Source organism: Leuresthes tenuis, unplaced genomic scaffold, assembly GCF_036924035.1.
Source record: "Leuresthes tenuis unplaced genomic scaffold, fLeuTen1.0.hap1 SCAF_5, whole genome shotgun sequence".
In the NCBI taxonomy this organism is placed as follows: Eukaryota; Metazoa; Chordata; class Actinopteri; order Atheriniformes; family Atherinopsidae; genus Leuresthes; species Leuresthes tenuis.
Window position 1 is genome coordinate 37251570 of NW_027325359.1, and position 17409 is coordinate 37268978.

Sequence of the window (17409 nt, forward strand, 5' to 3'; positions counted from 1 at the left end):
GTTTTCTTAAAGCAACAATGAGAATAAGAATGTGTGAAGAGTGAAGTTGAAATGCAGCACCACCACAGATCTGGCAACACATCAGCTTGGAGAATCAGTCCGACTCCGGGAACTCAAACTTTCAGGTGAAACTACAGTCTATAGATTGATTTAGTTGAGATTACAGAATTACCACCAACACCAGCCTTATTTTCATAGTTTTACAGGTGGTGCAGATTCACGCTGCACCTATATGTCTCCTTGGTAGGACATTCCTGTCATGAGAATTTAAGTTTCACATTTTAACAATGTTGGTAATTTATTCAACAGCTGGAAGGCAACTGAAAAATGAGATATATTCAGAGTGGGTTCAGGATTTCACATCTGAGCAGTTTGGTTCTATTTGAGCCTCTCAGAGTACACAGCGCTGCTCATTTTCTAATGGAAACTCATTTAATTTTCTAGATGATTGTGTTAATCATGTTTGGCACATTTTCAATGATGGAAAAACTCAGAAGACAGATTTATTTCTGTTTTACTAAGACTTTAAACTCTCAGTTAAATTATATTAATATAGCACCAAATCCCAGCAAATGCTACATCAAGTCACTTTAAAAATACAAACCAATGCAGGCCAGTTTTAATACAAATCCAATAAAACCTAATTCAATCAAATCCAAATAAGTCCAGTTCATATAATACCAATTTAAAGATTGCCTATAGCTGTATAACTATGGGATGTTTCAGGATCACCTGAGCCGCCCTGTGAGATTTATCAGAAAGGAAAGTTTTAAGCCTGATCTTAAAGGTAGAGAGGGTGTCTGCTTCCTGAAGCCAAACTGGCAGCTGGTTCTATCATCACACTTACATCATGCTAAAATCATCACACAAACATTACCCTAACAACACGTGATAGTCACATTAAAGTCATGCCAACATCATGCTAACATCACACTAACATGATGCTAACGTCATACTAACATTACACCAATTTTGCACTAACATCATGCTACCATCATGCTAACATAATGTCAACATCATGCTAACATCACACTAACATCATGCTAACATCATGCTAACATTACATCAACATCATGCAAACATCACACTAACATGATGCTAACATAATGTCAACATCATGCTAACATCATGCTAACATCATGCTAACATCATGCTACCATCATACTAACATCATGCTACCATCATGCTAACATTAAATCAACATCATGCAAACATCACACTAACATGACGCTAACATAATGTCAACATCATGCTAACATCATGCCAACATCATGCTACCATCATGCTACCATCATGCTAACATCACACTAACATCATGCTACCATCATGCTACCATCATGCTAACATCACACTAACATCATGCTACCATCATGCTACCATCATGCTAACATCACACTAACATGATGCTAACATAATGTCAACATCACACTAACATCATGCTACCATCATGCTACCATCATGCTAACATCACACTAACATCATGCTACCATCATGCTACCATCATGCTAACATCACACTAACATGATGCTAACATAATGTCAACATCATGCTAACATCACACTAACATCAAGCTACCATCATGCTAACATCACACTAACATGATGCTAACATAATGTCAACATCATGCTAACATCATGCTAACATCATGCTAACATCACACTAACATCATGCTACCATCATGCTACCATCATGCTAACATCACACTAACATGATGCTAACATAATGTCAACATCATGCTAGTATTACCCTAATGTGTGTTGTTTTTTCTCTGTTGTTGAGTGTTTTGTGTTGTATGTTGTTGTGTTTTGCTTTCATATTGCTGTATGAAGCTTTTTGTTGTCTTAATTATTTTTGTTGTGTGTTTTTTTGTGTATTTCTTGTGATGTGTGTAGTTTTGTGTTGGTATGTGTAGTTTAGTGTTGCAGCGTGGCAGCTCACCATGTTGTGTTGTTTGTGTTGAGTTTCTGTGTGGTGTTCTCTCTCACTGTGTGTTACTGTTATAAGATGTTGTGTTGTTTTTGTGTTGTTACTCTGTTATTATAAGGTTTTATAAGTTGTTTCAGTGTTGTTATAAGTTGTTTTTGTGTTGTTATAAGTTGCTGTGTGTTGTTTTTGTGTTGTTACTCTGTTCTAATAAGTTGTTGTGTGTTCCTTTGTGTTGTTTTTCTTTTATTATAAGGTTTTATAAGTTGTTTTAGTGTTGTTATAAGTTGTTGTGTGTTGTTTTGTGTTGTTTTTCTTTTATTATAAGGTTTTATAAGTTGTTTTTGTGTTGTTATAAGATGTTGTGTGTTGTTACTCTGTTCTAATAAGTTGTTGTGTGTTGTTTTTGTGTTGTTTTTCTTTTATTATAAGGTTTTATAAGTTGTTTTTGTGTTGTTATAAGATGTTGTGTGTTGTTTTTGTGTTGTTTTTCTTTTATTATAAGGTTTTATAAGTTGTTTTTGTGTTGTTATAAGATGTTGTGTGTTGTTTTTGTGTTGCTACTCTGTTCTAATAAGTTGTTGTGTGTTGTTTTGTGTTGATTTTCTTTTATTATAAGGTTTTATAAGTTGTTTTTGTGTTGTTATAAGATGTTGTGTGTTGTTTTTGTGTTGCTACTCTGTTCTAATAAGTTGTTGTGTGTTGTTTTTGTGTTGTTTTTCTTTTATTATAAGGTTTTATAAGTTGTTTTTGTGTTGTTATAAGTTGTTTCAGTGTTGTTATAAGTTGTTTTTGTGTTGCTACTCTGTTCTAATAAGTTGTTGTGTGTTGTTATAAGTTGCTGTGTGTTCCTTTGTGTTGTTTTTCTTTTATTATAAGGTTTTATAAGTTGTTTCAGTGTTGTTATAAGTTGTTTTTGTGTTGTTACTCTGTTCTAATAAGTTGTTGTGTGTTGTTTTTGTGTTGTTTTTCTTTTATTATAAGGTTTTATAAGTTGTTTTTGTGTTGTTATAAGATGTTGTGTGTTGTTTTTGTGTTGTTTTTCTTTTATTATAAGGTTTTATAAGTTGTTTCAGTGTTGTTATAAGTTGTTTTTGTGTTGTTACTCTGTTCTAATAAGTTGTTGTGTGTTGTTTTGTGTTGTTTTTCTTTTATTATAAGGTTTTATAAGTTGTTTTTGTGTTGTTATAAGTTGTTGTGTGTTGTTTTTGTGTTGTTACTCTGTTCTAATAAGTTGTTGTGTGTTCCTTTGTGTTGTTTTTCTTTTATTATAAGGTTTTATAAGTTGTTTTTGTGTTGTTATAAGTTGTTGTGTGTTGTTTTGTGTTGTTTTTCTTTTATTATAAGGTTTTATAAGTTGTTTTTGTGTTGTTATAAGATGTTGTGTGTTGTTTTTGTGTTGCTACTCTGTTCTAATAAGTTGTTGTGTGTTCCTTTGTGTTGTTTTTCTTTTATTATAAGGTTTTATAAGTTGTTTCAGTGTTGTTATAAGTTGTTGTGTGTTGTTACTCTGTTCTAATAAGTTGTTGTGTGTTGTTTTTGTGTTGTTTTTCTTTTATTATAAGATTTTATAAGTTGTTTTTGTGTTGTTATAAGATGTTGTGTGTTGTTTTTGTGTTGCTACTCTGTTCTAATAAGTTGTTGTGTGTTGTTTTTGTGTTGTTTTTCTTTTATTATAAGATTTTATAAGTTGTTTCAGTGTTGTTATAAGATGTTGTGTGTTGTTTTTGTGTTGTTTTTCTTTTATTATAAGGTTTTATAAGTTGTTTTTGTGTTGTTTTTGTGTTGTTACTCTGTTCTAATAAGTTGTTGTGTGTTGTTACTCTGTTCTAATAAGTTGTTGTGTGTTCCTTTGTGTTGTTTTTCTTTTATTATAAGGTTTTATAAGTTGTTTCAGTGTTGTTATAAGATGTTGTGTGTTGTTTTTGTGTTGCTACTCTGTTCTAATAAGTTGTTGTGTGTTGTTTTTGTGTTGTTTTTCTTTTATTATAAGGTGTTATAAGTTGTTTTTGTGTTGCTACTCTGTTCTAATAAGTTGTTGTGTGTTCCTTTGTGTTGTTTTTCTTTTATTATAAGGTTTTTTAAGTTGTTTCAGTGTTGTTATAAGTTGTTGTGTGTTGTTACTCTGTTCTAATAAGTTGTTGTGTGTTGTTACTCTGTTCCAATAAGTTGTTGTGTGTTCCTTTGTGTTGTTTTTCTTTTATTATACGGTTTTATAAGTTGTTTTTGTCTTGTTATAAGATGTTTTTGTGTTGTTATAAGATGTTGTGTGTTGTTTTTGTGTTGCTACTCTGTTCTAATAAGTTGTTGTGTGTTGTTTTTGTGTTGTTTTTCTTTTATTATAAGATTTTATAAGTTGTTTCAGTGTTGTTATAAGATGTTGTGTGTTGTTTTTGTGTTGTTACTCTGTTCTAATAAGTTGTTGTGTGTTGTTTTGTGTTGTTTTTCTTTTATTATAAGGTTTTATAAGTTGTTTTTGTGTTGTTATAAGTTGTGTGTTGTTTTGTGTTGTTACTCTGTTCTAATAAGCTGTTGTGTGTTGTTTTGTGTTGTTTTTCTTTTATTATAAGGTTTTATAAGTTGTTTTTGTGTTGTTATTCTGTTCTAATAAGCTGTTGTGTGTTCCTTTGTGTTGTTTTTCTTTTATTATAAGGTTTTATAAGTTGTTTCAGTGTTGTTATAAGTAGTTACTCTGCTCTAATAAGCTGTTTTAGGGTTGTTGTGTGTTGTTTTTGTGTTGCTACTCTGCTCTAATAAGCTGTTTTAGGGTTGTTGTGTGTTGTTTTTGTGTTGTTATAAGTTGTTGTGTGTTGTTGTGTGTTGTTTTTCTTTTATTATAAGGTGTTATAAGTTGTTTCAGTGTTGTTATAAGATGTTACTCTGCTCTAATAAGCTGTTTTAGGGTTGTTGTGTGTTGTTTTTGTGTTGTTACTCTGTTCTAATAAGTTGTTGTGTGTTCCTTTGTGTTGTTTTTCTTTTATTATAAGGTTTTATAAGTTGTTTTTGTGTTGTTATAAGTTGTTGTGTGTTGTTTTTGTGTTGTTTTTCTTTTATTATAAGGTTTTATAAGTTGTTTTTGTGTTGTTATAAGTTGTTGTGTGTTGTTTTGTGTTGTTTTTCTTTTATTATAAGGTTTTATAAGTTGTTTTTGTGTTGTTATAAGATGTTGTGTGTTGTTTTTGTGTTGCTACTCTGTTCTAATAAGTTGTTGTGTGTTGTTTTTGTGTTGTTTTTCTTTTATTATAAGGTTTTATAAGTTGTTTTTGTGTTGTTATAAGATGTTTCAGTGTTGTTATAAGTTGTTTTTGTGTTGCTACTCTGTTCTAATAAGTTGTTGTGTGTTGTTATAAGTTGCTGTGTGTTCCTTTGTGTTGTTTTTCTTTTATTATAAGGTTTTATAAGTTGTTTCAGTGTTGTTATAAGATGTTGTGTGTTTTTTTTGTGTTGTTACTCTGTTCTAATAAGTTGTTGTGTGTTGTTTTTGTGTTGTTTTTCTTTTATTATAAGGTTTTATAAGTTGTTTCAGTGTTGTTATAAGATGTTGTGTGTTTTTTTTGTGTTGTTACTCTGTTCTAATAAGTTGTTGTGTGTTGTTTTTGTGTTGTTTTTCTTTTATTATAAGGTTTTATAAGTTGTTTCAGTGTTGTTATAAGATGTTGTGTGTTGTTTTTGTGTTGTTACTCTGTTCTAATAAGTTGTTGTGTGTTGTTTTTGTGTTGTTTTTCTTTTATTATAAGGTTTTATAAGTTGTTTTTGTGTTGTTATAAGTTGTTTCAGTGTTGTTATAAGTTGTTTTTGTGTTGCTACTCTGTTCTAATAAGTTGTTGTGTGTTGTTATAAGTTGCTGTGTGTTCCTTTGTGTTGTTTTTCTTTTATTATAAGGTTTTATAAGTTGTTTCAGTGTTGTTATAAGATGTTGTGTGTTGTTACTCTGTTCTAATAAGTTGTTGTGTGTTGTTTTGTGTTGTTTTTCTTTTATTATAAGGTTTTATAAGTTGTTTCAGTGTTGTTATAAGTTGTTTTTGTGTTGTTACTCTGTTCTAATAAGTTGTTGTGTGTTGTTTTGTGTTGTTTTTCTTTTATTATAAGGTTTTATAAGTTGTTTTTGTGTTGTTATAAGATGTTGTGTGTTGTTTTTGTGTTGCTACTCTGTTCTAATAAGTTGTTGTGTGTTGTTTTTGTGTTGTTTTTCTTTTATTATAAGGTTTTATAAGTTGTTTTTGTGTTGTTATAAGATGTTGTGTGTTGTTTTTGTGTTGTTATAAGTTGTTTCAGTGTTGTTATAAGTTGTTTTTGTGTTGCTACTCTGTTCTAATAAGTTGTTGTGTGTTGTTTTGTGTTGTTTTTCTTTTATTATAAGGTTTTATAAGTTGTTTTTGTGTTGTTATAAGTTGTTGTGTGTTGTTTTTGTGTTGTTACTCTGTTCTAATAAGTTGTTGTGTGTTCCTTTGTGTTGTTTTTCTTTTATTATAAGGTTTTATAAGTTGTTTTTGTGTTGTTATAAGTTGTTGTGTGTTGTTTTGTGTTGTTTTTCTTTTATTATAAGGTTTTATAAGTTGTTTTTGTGTTGTTATAAGATGTTGTGTGTTGTTTTTGTGTTGCTACTCTGTTCTAATAAGTTGTTGTGTGTTCCTTTGTGTTGTTTTTCTTTTATTATAAGGTTTTATAAGTTGTTTTTGTGTTGTTATAAGATGTTGTGTGTTGTTTTTGTGTTGCTACTCTGTTCTAATAAGTTGTTGTGTGTTCCTTTGTGTTGTTTTTCTTTTATTATAAGATTTTATAAGTTGTTTCAGTGTTGTTATAAGTTGTTGTGTGTTGTTTTTGTGTTGTTACTCTGTTCTAATAAGTTGTTGTGTGTTGCTACTCTGTTCTAATAAGTTGTTGTGTGTTCCTTTGTGTTGTTTTTCTTTTATTATAAGGTTTTATAAGTTGTTTCAGTGTTGTTATAAGATGTTGTGTGTTGTTTTTGTGTTGTTACTCTGTTCTAATAAGTTGTTGTGTGTTGTTTTTGTGTTGTTTTTCTTTTATTATAAGGTTTTATAAGTTGTTTCAGTGTTGTTATAAGTTGTTGTGTGTTGTTTTGTGTTGTTTTTCTTTTATTATAAGGTTTTATAAGTTGTTTCAGTGTTGTTATAAGTTGTTTTTGTGTTGTTACTCTGTTCTAATAAGTTGTTGTGTGTTGTTTTGTGTTGTTTTTCTTTTATTATAAGGTTTTATAAGTTGTTTCAGTGTTGTTATAAGTTGTTTTTGTGTTGTTACTCTGTTCTAATAAGTTGTTGTGTGTTGTTTTGTGTTGTTTTTCTTTTATTATAAGGTTTTATAAGTTGTTTCAGTGTTGTTATAAGTTGTTTTTGTGTTGTTACTCTGTTCTAATAAGTTGTTGTGTGTTGTTTTGTGTTGTTTTTCTTTTATTATAAGGTTTTATAAGTTGTTTTTGTGTTGTTATAAGATGTTGTGTGTTGTTTTTGTGTTGCTACTCTGTTCTAATAAGTTGTTGTGTGTTGTTTTTGTGTTGTTTTTCTTTTATTATAAGGTTTTATAAGTTGTTTTTGTGTTGTTATAAGATGTTGTGTGTTGTTTTTGTGTTGTTATAAGTTGTTTCAGTGTTGTTATAAGTTGTTTTTGTGTTGCTACTCTGTTCTAATAAGTTGTTGTGTGTTGTTTTGTGTTGTTTTTCTTTTATTATAAGGTTTTATAAGTTGTTTTTGTGTTGTTATAAGTTGTTGTGTGTTGTTTTTGTGTTGTTACTCTGTTCTAATAAGTTGTTGTGTGTTCCTTTGTGTTGTTTTTCTTTTATTATAAGGTTTTATAAGTTGTTTTTGTGTTGTTATAAGTTGTTGTGTGTTGTTTTGTGTTGTTTTTCTTTTATTATAAGGTTTTATAAGTTGTTTTTGTGTTGTTATAAGATGTTGTGTGTTGTTTTTGTGTTGCTACTCTGTTCTAATAAGTTGTTGTGTGTTCCTTTGTGTTGTTTTTCTTTTATTATAAGGTTTTATAAGTTGTTTTTGTGTTGTTATAAGATGTTGTGTGTTGTTTTTGTGTTGCTACTCTGTTCTAATAAGTTGTTTCAGTGTTGTTATAAGATGTTGTGTGTTGTTTTTGTGTTGTTACTCTGTTCTAATAAGTTGTTGTGTGTTCCTTTGTGTTGTTTTTCTTTTATTATAAGATTTTATAAGTTGTTTCAGTGTTGTTATAAGTTGTTGTGTGTTGTTTTTGTGTTGTTTTTCTTTTATTATAAGGTTTTATAAGTTGTTTTTGTGTTGTTTTTGTGTTGTTACTCTGTTCTAATAAGTTGTTGTGTGTTGCTACTCTGTTCTAATAAGTTGTTGTGTGTTCCTTTGTGTTGTTTTTCTTTTATTATAAGGTTTTATAAGTTGTTTCAGTGTTGTTATAAGATGTTGTGTGTTGTTTTTGTGTTGCTACTCTGTTCTAATAAGTTGTTGTGTGTTGTTTTTGTGTTGTTTTTCTTTTATTATAAGGTGTTATAAGTTGTTTTTGTGTTGCTACTCTGTTCTAATAAGTTGTTGTGTGTTGTTTTGTGTTGTTTTTCTTTTATTATAAGGTTTTATAAGTTGTTTTTGTGTTGTTATAAGATGTTGTGTGTTGTTTTTGTGTTGCTACTCTGTTCTAATAAGTTGTTGTGTGTTCCTTTGTGTTGTTTTTCTTTTATTATAAGGTTTTATAAGTTGTTTTTGTGTTGTTATAAGATGTTGTGTGTTGTTTTTGTGTTGCTACTCTGTTCTAATAAGTTGTTGTGTGTTCCTTTGTGTTGTTTTTCTTTTATTATAAGATTTTATAAGTTGTTTCAGTGTTGTTATAAGTTGTTGTGTGTTGTTTTTGTGTTGTTACTCTGTTCTAATAAGTTGTTGTGTGTTGCTACTCTGTTCTAATAAGTTGTTGTGTGTTCCTTTGTGTTGTTTTTCTTTTATTATAAGGTTTTATAAGTTGTTTCAGTGTTGTTATAAGATGTTGTGTGTTGTTTTTGTGTTGCTACTCTGTTCTAATAAGTTGTTGTGTGTTGTTTTTGTGTTGTTTTTCTTTTATTATAAGGTGTTATAAGTTGTTTTTGTGTTGCTACTCTGTTCTAATAAGTTGTTGTGTGTTCCTTTGTGTTGTTTTTCTTTTATTATAAGGTTTTATAAGTTGTTTCAGTGTTGTTATAAGTTGTTGTGTGTTGTTACTCTGTTCTAATAAGTTGTTGTGTGTTGTTACTCTGTTCCAATAAGTTGTTGTGTGTTCCTTTGTGTTGTTTTTCTTTTATTATACGGTTTTATAAGTTGTTTTTGTCTTGTTATAAGATGTTTTTGTGTTGTTATAAGATGTTGTGTGTTGTTTTTGTGTTGCTACTCTGTTCTAATAAGTTGTTTCAGTGTTGTTGTGTGTTGTTTTTCTTTTATTATAAGATTTTATAAGTTGTTTCAGTGTTGTTATAAGATGTTGTGTGTTGTTTTTGTGTTGCTACTCTGTTCTAATAAGTTGTTGTGTGTTCCTTTGTGTTGTTTTTCTTTTATTATAAGGTTTTATAAGTTGTTTCAGTGTGGTTATAAGTTGTTGTGTGTTGTTACTCTGTTCTAATAAGTTGTTGTGTGTTGTTTTGTGTTGTTTTTCTTTTATTATAAGGTTTTATAAGTTGTTTTTGTGTTGTTATAAGTTGTGTGTTGTTTTGTGTTGTTACTCTGTTCTAATAAGCTGTTGTGTGTTGTTTTGTGTTGTTTTTCTTTTATTATAAGGTTTTATAAGTTGTTTTTGTGTTGTTATTCTGTTCTAATAAGCTGTTGTGTGTTCCTTTGTGTTGTTTTTCTTTTATTATAAGGTTTTATAAGTTGTTTCAGTGTTGTTATAAGTAGTTACTCTGCTCTAATAAGCTGTTTTAGGGTTGTTGTGTGTTGTTTTTGTGTTGTTATAAGTTGTTGTGTGTTGTTGTGTGTTGTTTTTCTTTTATTATAAGGTGTTATAAGTTGTTTCAGTGTTGTTATAAGATGTTACTCTGCTCTAATAAGCTGTTTTAGGGTTGTTGTGTGTTGTTTTTGTGTTGTTACTCTGTTCTAATAAGTTGTTGTGTGTTCCTTTGTGTTGTTTTTCTTTTATTATAAGGTTTTATAAGTTGTTTTTGTGTTGTTATAAGTTGTTGTGTGTTGTTTTTGTGTTGTTTTTCTTTTATTATAAGGTTTTATAAGTTGTTTTTGTGTTGTTATAAGTTGTTGTGTGTTGTTTTGTGTTGTTTTTCTTTTATTATAAGGTTTTATAAGTTGTTTTTGTGTTGTTATAAGTTGTTGTGTGTTGTTTTTGTGTTGTTTTTCTTTTATTATAAGGTTTTATAAGTTGTTTTTGTGTTGTTATAAGATGTTGTGTGTTGTTTTTGTGTTGTTACTCTGTTCTAATAAGTTGTTGTGTGTTCCTTTGTGTTGTTTTTCTTTTATTATAAGGTTTTATAAGTTGTTTCAGTGTTGTTATAAGTAGTTACTCTGTTCTAATAAGCTGTTGTGTGTTCCTTTGTGTTGTTTTTCTTTTATTATAAGGTTTTATAAGTTGCTGTGTGTTGTTATAAGTTGTTACTCTGCTCTAATAAGCTGTTTTAGGGTTGTTGTGTGTTGTTTTTGTGTTGTCTTGTGCATGTCAGCGGCTCGCGGGGAGAGGCCCTGGCTGTCCCGGACCTGATGGCCGCGCATGCGCCGTCGGTCGGCTGTGCTCCACATTGGAGGCTGCTGAAGTGTCGGAAGTTGAGCCAACTCGCTGTGATTTAGTCCGACAGACAACTAGGAGCGGGGAGACACTCCGAGCGCCCAAAACTTGGTTTTCAGCTCGTAAAAGTGCGTTCGGACGGAACCTCGAACCCCGCAGCGAACCTTTCAGGATTACCGATGGATTGTAACCGTTTTCTGTGGCTTAAATCGTGTGAACAGGAGCTTTAAGGCCGCCTGGAAGAAGTTGTGATTGTTTTTTTTTTTTTGGCGCTCCAGCAGCGCAGAGGAAAGATGGAGGATCTGCTGCTGCTGCTGTAGCAGCGGCTAATGCTAGCTGCCCACCGTCGTCTGCGGACCAGTTCGAGCTGCCCTCGGCCGTGTGGGTGACCCAGGAGTTTGGAAGCTAGAAGTCGCCACGCTACCGGAGCCCGGTGAGTTTGTCCTGGGGGGCCGGCAGCTCTGGAGGGCAGCTGGCGGGTGGAAGTCGCTGGTGTCGGGGCGCTGAATGTAGCCTCCGAGCTAATTAACTGAAATCAGTGTTAGCTTATTGAAGCTTAGCTCGCTGCTAACCAGCTGCCATTTCAACGAGAAGTTTCAGACTTGAGCTGCTGCTCATCCGGAGCGACGCAGACCTCCGGGAGGTAGTTAGCAGAAGCTGGTTGTATGAGAGGCTCGCGCTGCGTGATTAGTGAACTAATGCGTTAGTTAGGTTAGTGAACAGCCGAGCTGGGACCACGCAGTTTGTGTGGAGGCGCTGAGGAAAGTGATAGTGAAAACCCGACTGTTGTTGTTCCCAGTTTAGAAGGGTTATAATTTCCAGGTTTAAAGTAAAATACAGTTCTGTGGAGCAGACTTTCTTTATATTATTCCAGGAAGCAGCTGCAGAGATTCACTGAAACATGATAAAACCTGAACATAAACCCAGAATCTGAGGCAGAAACAGAGTTTTTATCAGTTCTCAGCAGCTTTAAAGTGAATCTCTGGTCTGAGCTCCTTTATCCTCCAACACAGCCTGAACCCTCTGAGACGAGCTTTCTGTCATTTCTTTAAGGAGTCTTCAGGAATAGTTCTCCAGGCTTCTTGAAGGACATCCCAAAGCTCTTCTTTGGATGTGGGCTGCCTTTTGTTCCGTTCTCTGTCAGATGATCCCACACTGCTTCAATAATGTTGAGGTCCGGGCTCTGGGGAGGATTCATCCCTCCATAAGACCTGTTGCCACTGATTTTCAGTCCACTTCTTGTGTCATTTGGCACAGCTCAGCCTTTTCTCCCTGTTTCCCTTCCTTAAGAACGGCTTCTTGACAGCCACCCTTCCATGGAGACCATTTCTGATGAGGCTTGGGCCAACAGTAGATGGATCAGCTGAAGGTCCAGATGCATCTCTCAGGTCCTGTCAGGTCACAGCTGGATTTTTTCCTCTTTCTTAAGGACATCACTTTCAGATCCTGTTCATCTGCTGGAGATAGTTTTTTAGGCCTGACACTTCTTCTTTTGTCCTCCACTTGTCCAGTTTCCTCAAATGTTTTAAGGACACACTGCACACCATGCTGAGATATGCCAAGTTTTCAGCTAATAGCTCTTTGGGAATCACCTTGTTGCTGCAGAAATCCTATTTTCTGTCTGTCAAACTGTGTTTTCTTTGCTGTTTTTCATAGATGCAGCTAAAGAAATGGGAACAAATGTGTCTTTGTGACAAAGTGCCTAAAGATCCAGTTTAAAATGGCTTCTTTGCTAAGTTGTCTGTTCTGTGTCGACACAACACTGGTTCATCCCTTGAGTTAGGAGCCTTTTTTCTGCCTGAAGGGTTCAAAGGTCAGAGTTAAGTGGCTGAACAAAGAAAAAACACTGAAAATGCTCAGGAACAAGGACTGAAGATGAGGGAAAAAGCAGGAAATGTCTAAAGAAAAACTGTGAAAGAGCTTCAGAAAGCTGCAGAACTATTGATCAGGACACTTTAAAGGTTTCAGAAAGCTGCAGAACTATTGATCAGGACACTTTAAAGGTTACAGAAAGCTGCAGAACTATTGATCAGGACACTTTAAAGGTTACAGAAAGCTGCAGAACTATTGATCAGGACACTTTAAAGGTTTCAGAAAGCTGAAGAACTATTGATCAGGACACTTTAAAGGTTTCAGAAAGCTGCAGAACTGTTGATCAGGACACTTTAAAGGTTTCAGAAAGCTGCAGAACTGTTGATCAGGACACTTTAAAGGTTACAGAAAGCTGCAGAACTATTGATCAGGACACTTTAAAGGTTACAGAAAGCTGCAGAACTGTTGATCAGGACACTTTAAAGGTTTCAGAAAGCTGCAGAACTGTTGATCAGGACACTTTAAAGGTTTCAGAAAGCTGCAGAACTGTTGATCAGGACACTTTAAAGGTTACAGAAAGCTGCAGAACTGTTGATCAGGACACTTTAAAGGTTTCAGAAAGCTGCAGAACTATTGATCAGGACACTTTAAAGGTTACAGAAAGCTGCAGAACTGTTGATCAGGACACTTTAAAGGTTTCAGAAAGCTGCAGAACTATTGATCAGGACACTTTAAAGGTTTCAGAAAGCTGCAGAACTGTTGATCAGGACACTTTAAAGGTTACAGAAAGCTGCAGAACTATTGATCAGGACACTTTAAAGGTTACAGAAAGCTGCAGAACTATTGATCAGGACACTTTAAAGGTTTCAGAAAGCTGCAGAACTGTTGATCAGGACACTTTAAAGGTTTCAGAAAGCTGCAGAACTATTGATCAGGACACTTTAAAGGTTTCAGAAAGCTGCAGAACTGTTGATCAGGACACTTTAAAGGTTTCAGAAAGCTGCAGAACTGTTGATCAGGACACTTTAAAGGTTACAGAAAGCTGCAGAACTATTGATCAGGACACTTTAAAGGTTACAGAAAGCTGCAGAACTGTTGATCAGGACACTTTAAAGGTTTCAGAAAGCTGCAGAACTATTGATCAGGACACTTTAAAGGTTACAGAAAGCTGCAGAACTGTTGATCAGGACACTTTAAAGGTTTCAGAAAGCTGCAGAACTGTTGATCAGGACACTTTAAAGGTTTCAGAAAGCTGCAGAACTATTGATCAGGACACTTTAAAGGTTTCAGAAAGCTGCAGAACTATTGATCAGGACACTTTAAAGGTTTCTGAAAGCTGCAGAACTATTGATCAGGACACTTTAAAGGTTACAGAAAGCTGCAGAACTGTTGATCAGGACACTTTAAAGGTTTCAGAAAGCTGCAGAACTATTGATCAGGACACTTTAAAGGTTACAGAAAGCTGCAGAACTGTTGATCAGGACACTTTAAAGGTTTAAAGCTGCAGAACTGTTGATCAGGACACTTTAAAGGTTTCAGAAAGCTGCAGAACTGTTGATCAGGACACTTTAAAGGTTTCTGAAAGCTGCAGAACTGTTGATCAGGACACTTTAAAGGTTTCAGAAAGCTGCAGAACTGTTGATCAGGACACTTTAAAGGTTTCAGAAAGCTGCAGAACTGTTGATCAGGACACTTTAAAGGTTTCAGAAAGCTGCAGAACTATTGATCAGGACACTTTAAAGGTTTCAGAAAGCTGCAGAACTATTGATCAGGACACTTTAAAGGTTTCTGAAAGCTGCAGAACTATTGATCAGGACACTTTAAAGGTTTCAGAAAGCTGCAGAACTATTGATCAGGACACTTTAAAGGTTACAGAAAGCTGCAGAACTATTGATCAGGACACTTTAAAGGTTACAGAAAGCTGCAGAACTATTGATCAGGACACTTTAAAGGTTTCAGAAAGCTGCAGAACTGTTGATCAGGACACTTTAAAGGTTACAGAAAGCTGCAGAACTATTGATCAGGACACTTTAAAGGCTTCAGAAAGCTGTAGAACTGTTGATCAGGACACTTTAAAGGTTTCAGAAAGCTGCAGAACTGTTGATCAGGACACTTTAAAGGTTTAAAGCTGCAGAACTGTTGATCAGGACACTTTAAAGGTTTAAAGCTGCAGAACTATTGATCAGGACACTTTAAAGGTTACAGAAAGCTGCAGAACTGTTGATCAGGACACTTTAAAGGTTTCAGAAAGCAGCAGAACTATTGATCAGGACACTTTAAAGGTTACAGAAAGCTGCAGAACTATTGATCAGGACACTTTAAAGGTTACAGAAAGCTGCAGAACTGTTGATCAGGACACTTTAAAGGTTTCAGAAAGCTGCAGAACTGTTGATCAGGACACTTTAAAGGTTTCAGAAAGCTGCAGAACTGTTGATCAGGACACTTTAAAGGTTTCAGAAAGCTGCAGAACTGTTGATCAGGACACTTTAAAGGTTTCAGAAAGCTGCAGAACTGTTGATCAGGACACTTTAAAGGTTACAGAAAGCTGCAGAACTGTTGATCAGGGCACTTTAAAGGTTACAGAAAGCTGCAGAACTATTGATCAGGACACTTTAAAGGTTTCATAAAGCTGCAGAACTGTTGATCAGGACACTTTAAAGGTTACAGAAAGCTGCAGAACTATTGATCAGGACACTTTAAAGGTTTCAGAAAGCTGCAGAACTATTGATCAGGACACTTTAAAGGTTTCAGAAAGCTGCAGAACTGTTGATCAGGACACTTTAAAGGTTACAGAAAGCTGCAGAACTGTTGATCAGGGCACTTTAAAGGTTACAGAAAGCTGCAGAACTATTGATCAGGACACTTTAAAGGTTTCATAAAGCTGCAGAACTGTTGATCAGGACACTTTAAAGGTTACAGAAAGCTGCAGAACTATTGATCAGGACACTTTAAAGGTTTCAGAAAGCTGCAGAACTATTGATCAGGACACTTTAAAGGTTTCAGAAAGCTGCAGAACTATTGATCAGGACACTTTAAAGGTTTCAGAAAGCTGCAGAACTGTTGATCAGGACACTTTAAAGGTTTCAGAAAGCTGCAGAACTGTTGATCAGGACACTTTAAAGGTTTCAGAAAGCTGCAGAACTATTGATCAGGACACTTTAAAGGTTTCAGAAAGCTGCAGAACTATTGATCAGGACACTTTAAAGGTTACAGAAAGGTCAGAACTATTGATCAGGACACTTTAAAGGTTTCAGAAAGCTGCAGAACTGTTGATCAGGACACTTTAAAGGTTTCAGAAAGCTGCAGAACTGTTGATCAGGACACTTTAAAGGTTTCAGAAAGCTGCAGAACTGTTGATCAGGACACTTTAAAGGTTACAGAAAGCTGCAGAACTATTGATCAGGACACTTTAAAGGTTACAGAAAGCTGCAGAACTGTTGATCAGGACACTTTAAAGGTTTCAGAAAGCTGCAGAACTATTGATCAGGACACTTTAAAGGTTACAGAAAGCTGCAGAACTGTTGATCAGGACACTTTAAAGGTTTCAGAAAGCTGTAGAACTGTTGATCAGGACACTTTAAAGGCTTCAGAAAGCTGTAGAACTGTTGATCAGGACACTTTAAAGGTTTCAGAAAGCTGTAGAACTGTTGATCAGGACACTTTAAAGGTTTCAGAAAGCTGTAGAACTGTTGATCAGGACACTTTAAAGGTTTCAGAAAGCTGCAGAACTATTGATCAGGACACTTTAAAGGTTACAGAAAGCTGCAGAACTGTTGATCAGGACACTTTAAAGGTTTCAGAAAGCTGTAGAACTATTGATCAGGACACTTTAAAGGTTACAGAAAGCTGCAGAACTGTTGATCAGGACACTTTAAAGGTGTCAGAAAGCTGCAGAACTATTGATCAGGACACTAAAGGTTACAGAAAGCTGCAGAACTATTGATCAGGACACTTTAAAGGTTTCAGAAAGCTGCAGAACTATTGATCAGGACACTTTAAAGGTTACAGAAAGCTGCAGAACTGTTGATCAGGACACTTTAAAGGTGTCAGAAAGCTGCAGAACTATTGATCAGGACACTAAAGGTTACAGAAAGCTGCAGAACTGTTGATCAGGACACTTTAAAGGTTTCAGAAAGCTGCAGAACTGTTGATCAGGACACTTTAAAGGTTACAGAAAGCTGTAGAACTGTTGATCAGGACACTTTAAAGGTTTCAGAAAGCTGCAGAACTATTGATCAGGACACTTTAAAGGTTACAGAAAGCTGCAGAACTATTGATCAGGACACTTTAAAGGTGTCAGAAAGCTGCAGAACTATTGATCAGGACACTAAAGGTTTCAGAAAGCTGCAGAACTGTTGATCAGGACACTTTAAAGGTTACAGAAAGCTGCAGAACTATTGATCAGGACACTTTAAAGGTTACAGAAAGCTGCAGAACTATTGATCAGGACACTTTAAAGGTTACAGAAAGCTGCAGAACTGTTGATCAGGACACTTTAAAGGTTTCAGAAAGCTGCAGAACTATTGATCAGGACACTTTAAAGGTTACAGAAAGCTGCAGAACTATTGATCAGGACACTTTAAAGGTTACAGAAAGCTGCAGAACTGTTGATCAGGAGACTTTAAAGGTTACAGAAAGCTGCAGAACTATTGATCAGGACACTTTAAAGGTTACAGAAAGCTGCAGAACTGTTGATCAGGACACTTTAAAGGTTTCAGAAAGCTGCAGAACTGTTGATCAGGACACTTTAAAGGTTTCAGAAAGCTGCAGAACTATTGATCAGGACACTTTAAAGGTTACAGAAAGCTGCAGAACTATTGATCAGGACACTTTAAAGGTTTCAGAAAGCTGCAGAACTATTGATCAGGACACTTTAAAGGTTTCAGAAAGCTGCAGAACTATTGATCAGGACACTTTAAAGGTTTCAGAAAGCTGCAGAACTATTGATCAGGACACTTTAAAGGTTACAGAAAGCTGCAGAACTATTGATCA

General features: G+C 34.2%; 1 protein-coding gene across 1 annotated transcript in view; it reads left to right on the forward strand.

Moving 5' to 3' along the window:
- The first annotated feature begins 10500 nt into the window (after nt 1–10500).
- The window catches only part of LOC140307785 (fibroblast growth factor receptor substrate 2-like), a 29836-nt gene continuing 22927 nt past the window's right edge, over nt 10501–17409 (forward strand). The window contains exon 1 of the mRNA XM_072386794.1: nt 10501–11038. The gene's annotated coding sequence lies outside the window, so the exon portion shown is untranslated. The remainder of the gene's footprint in view (nt 11039–17409) is intronic.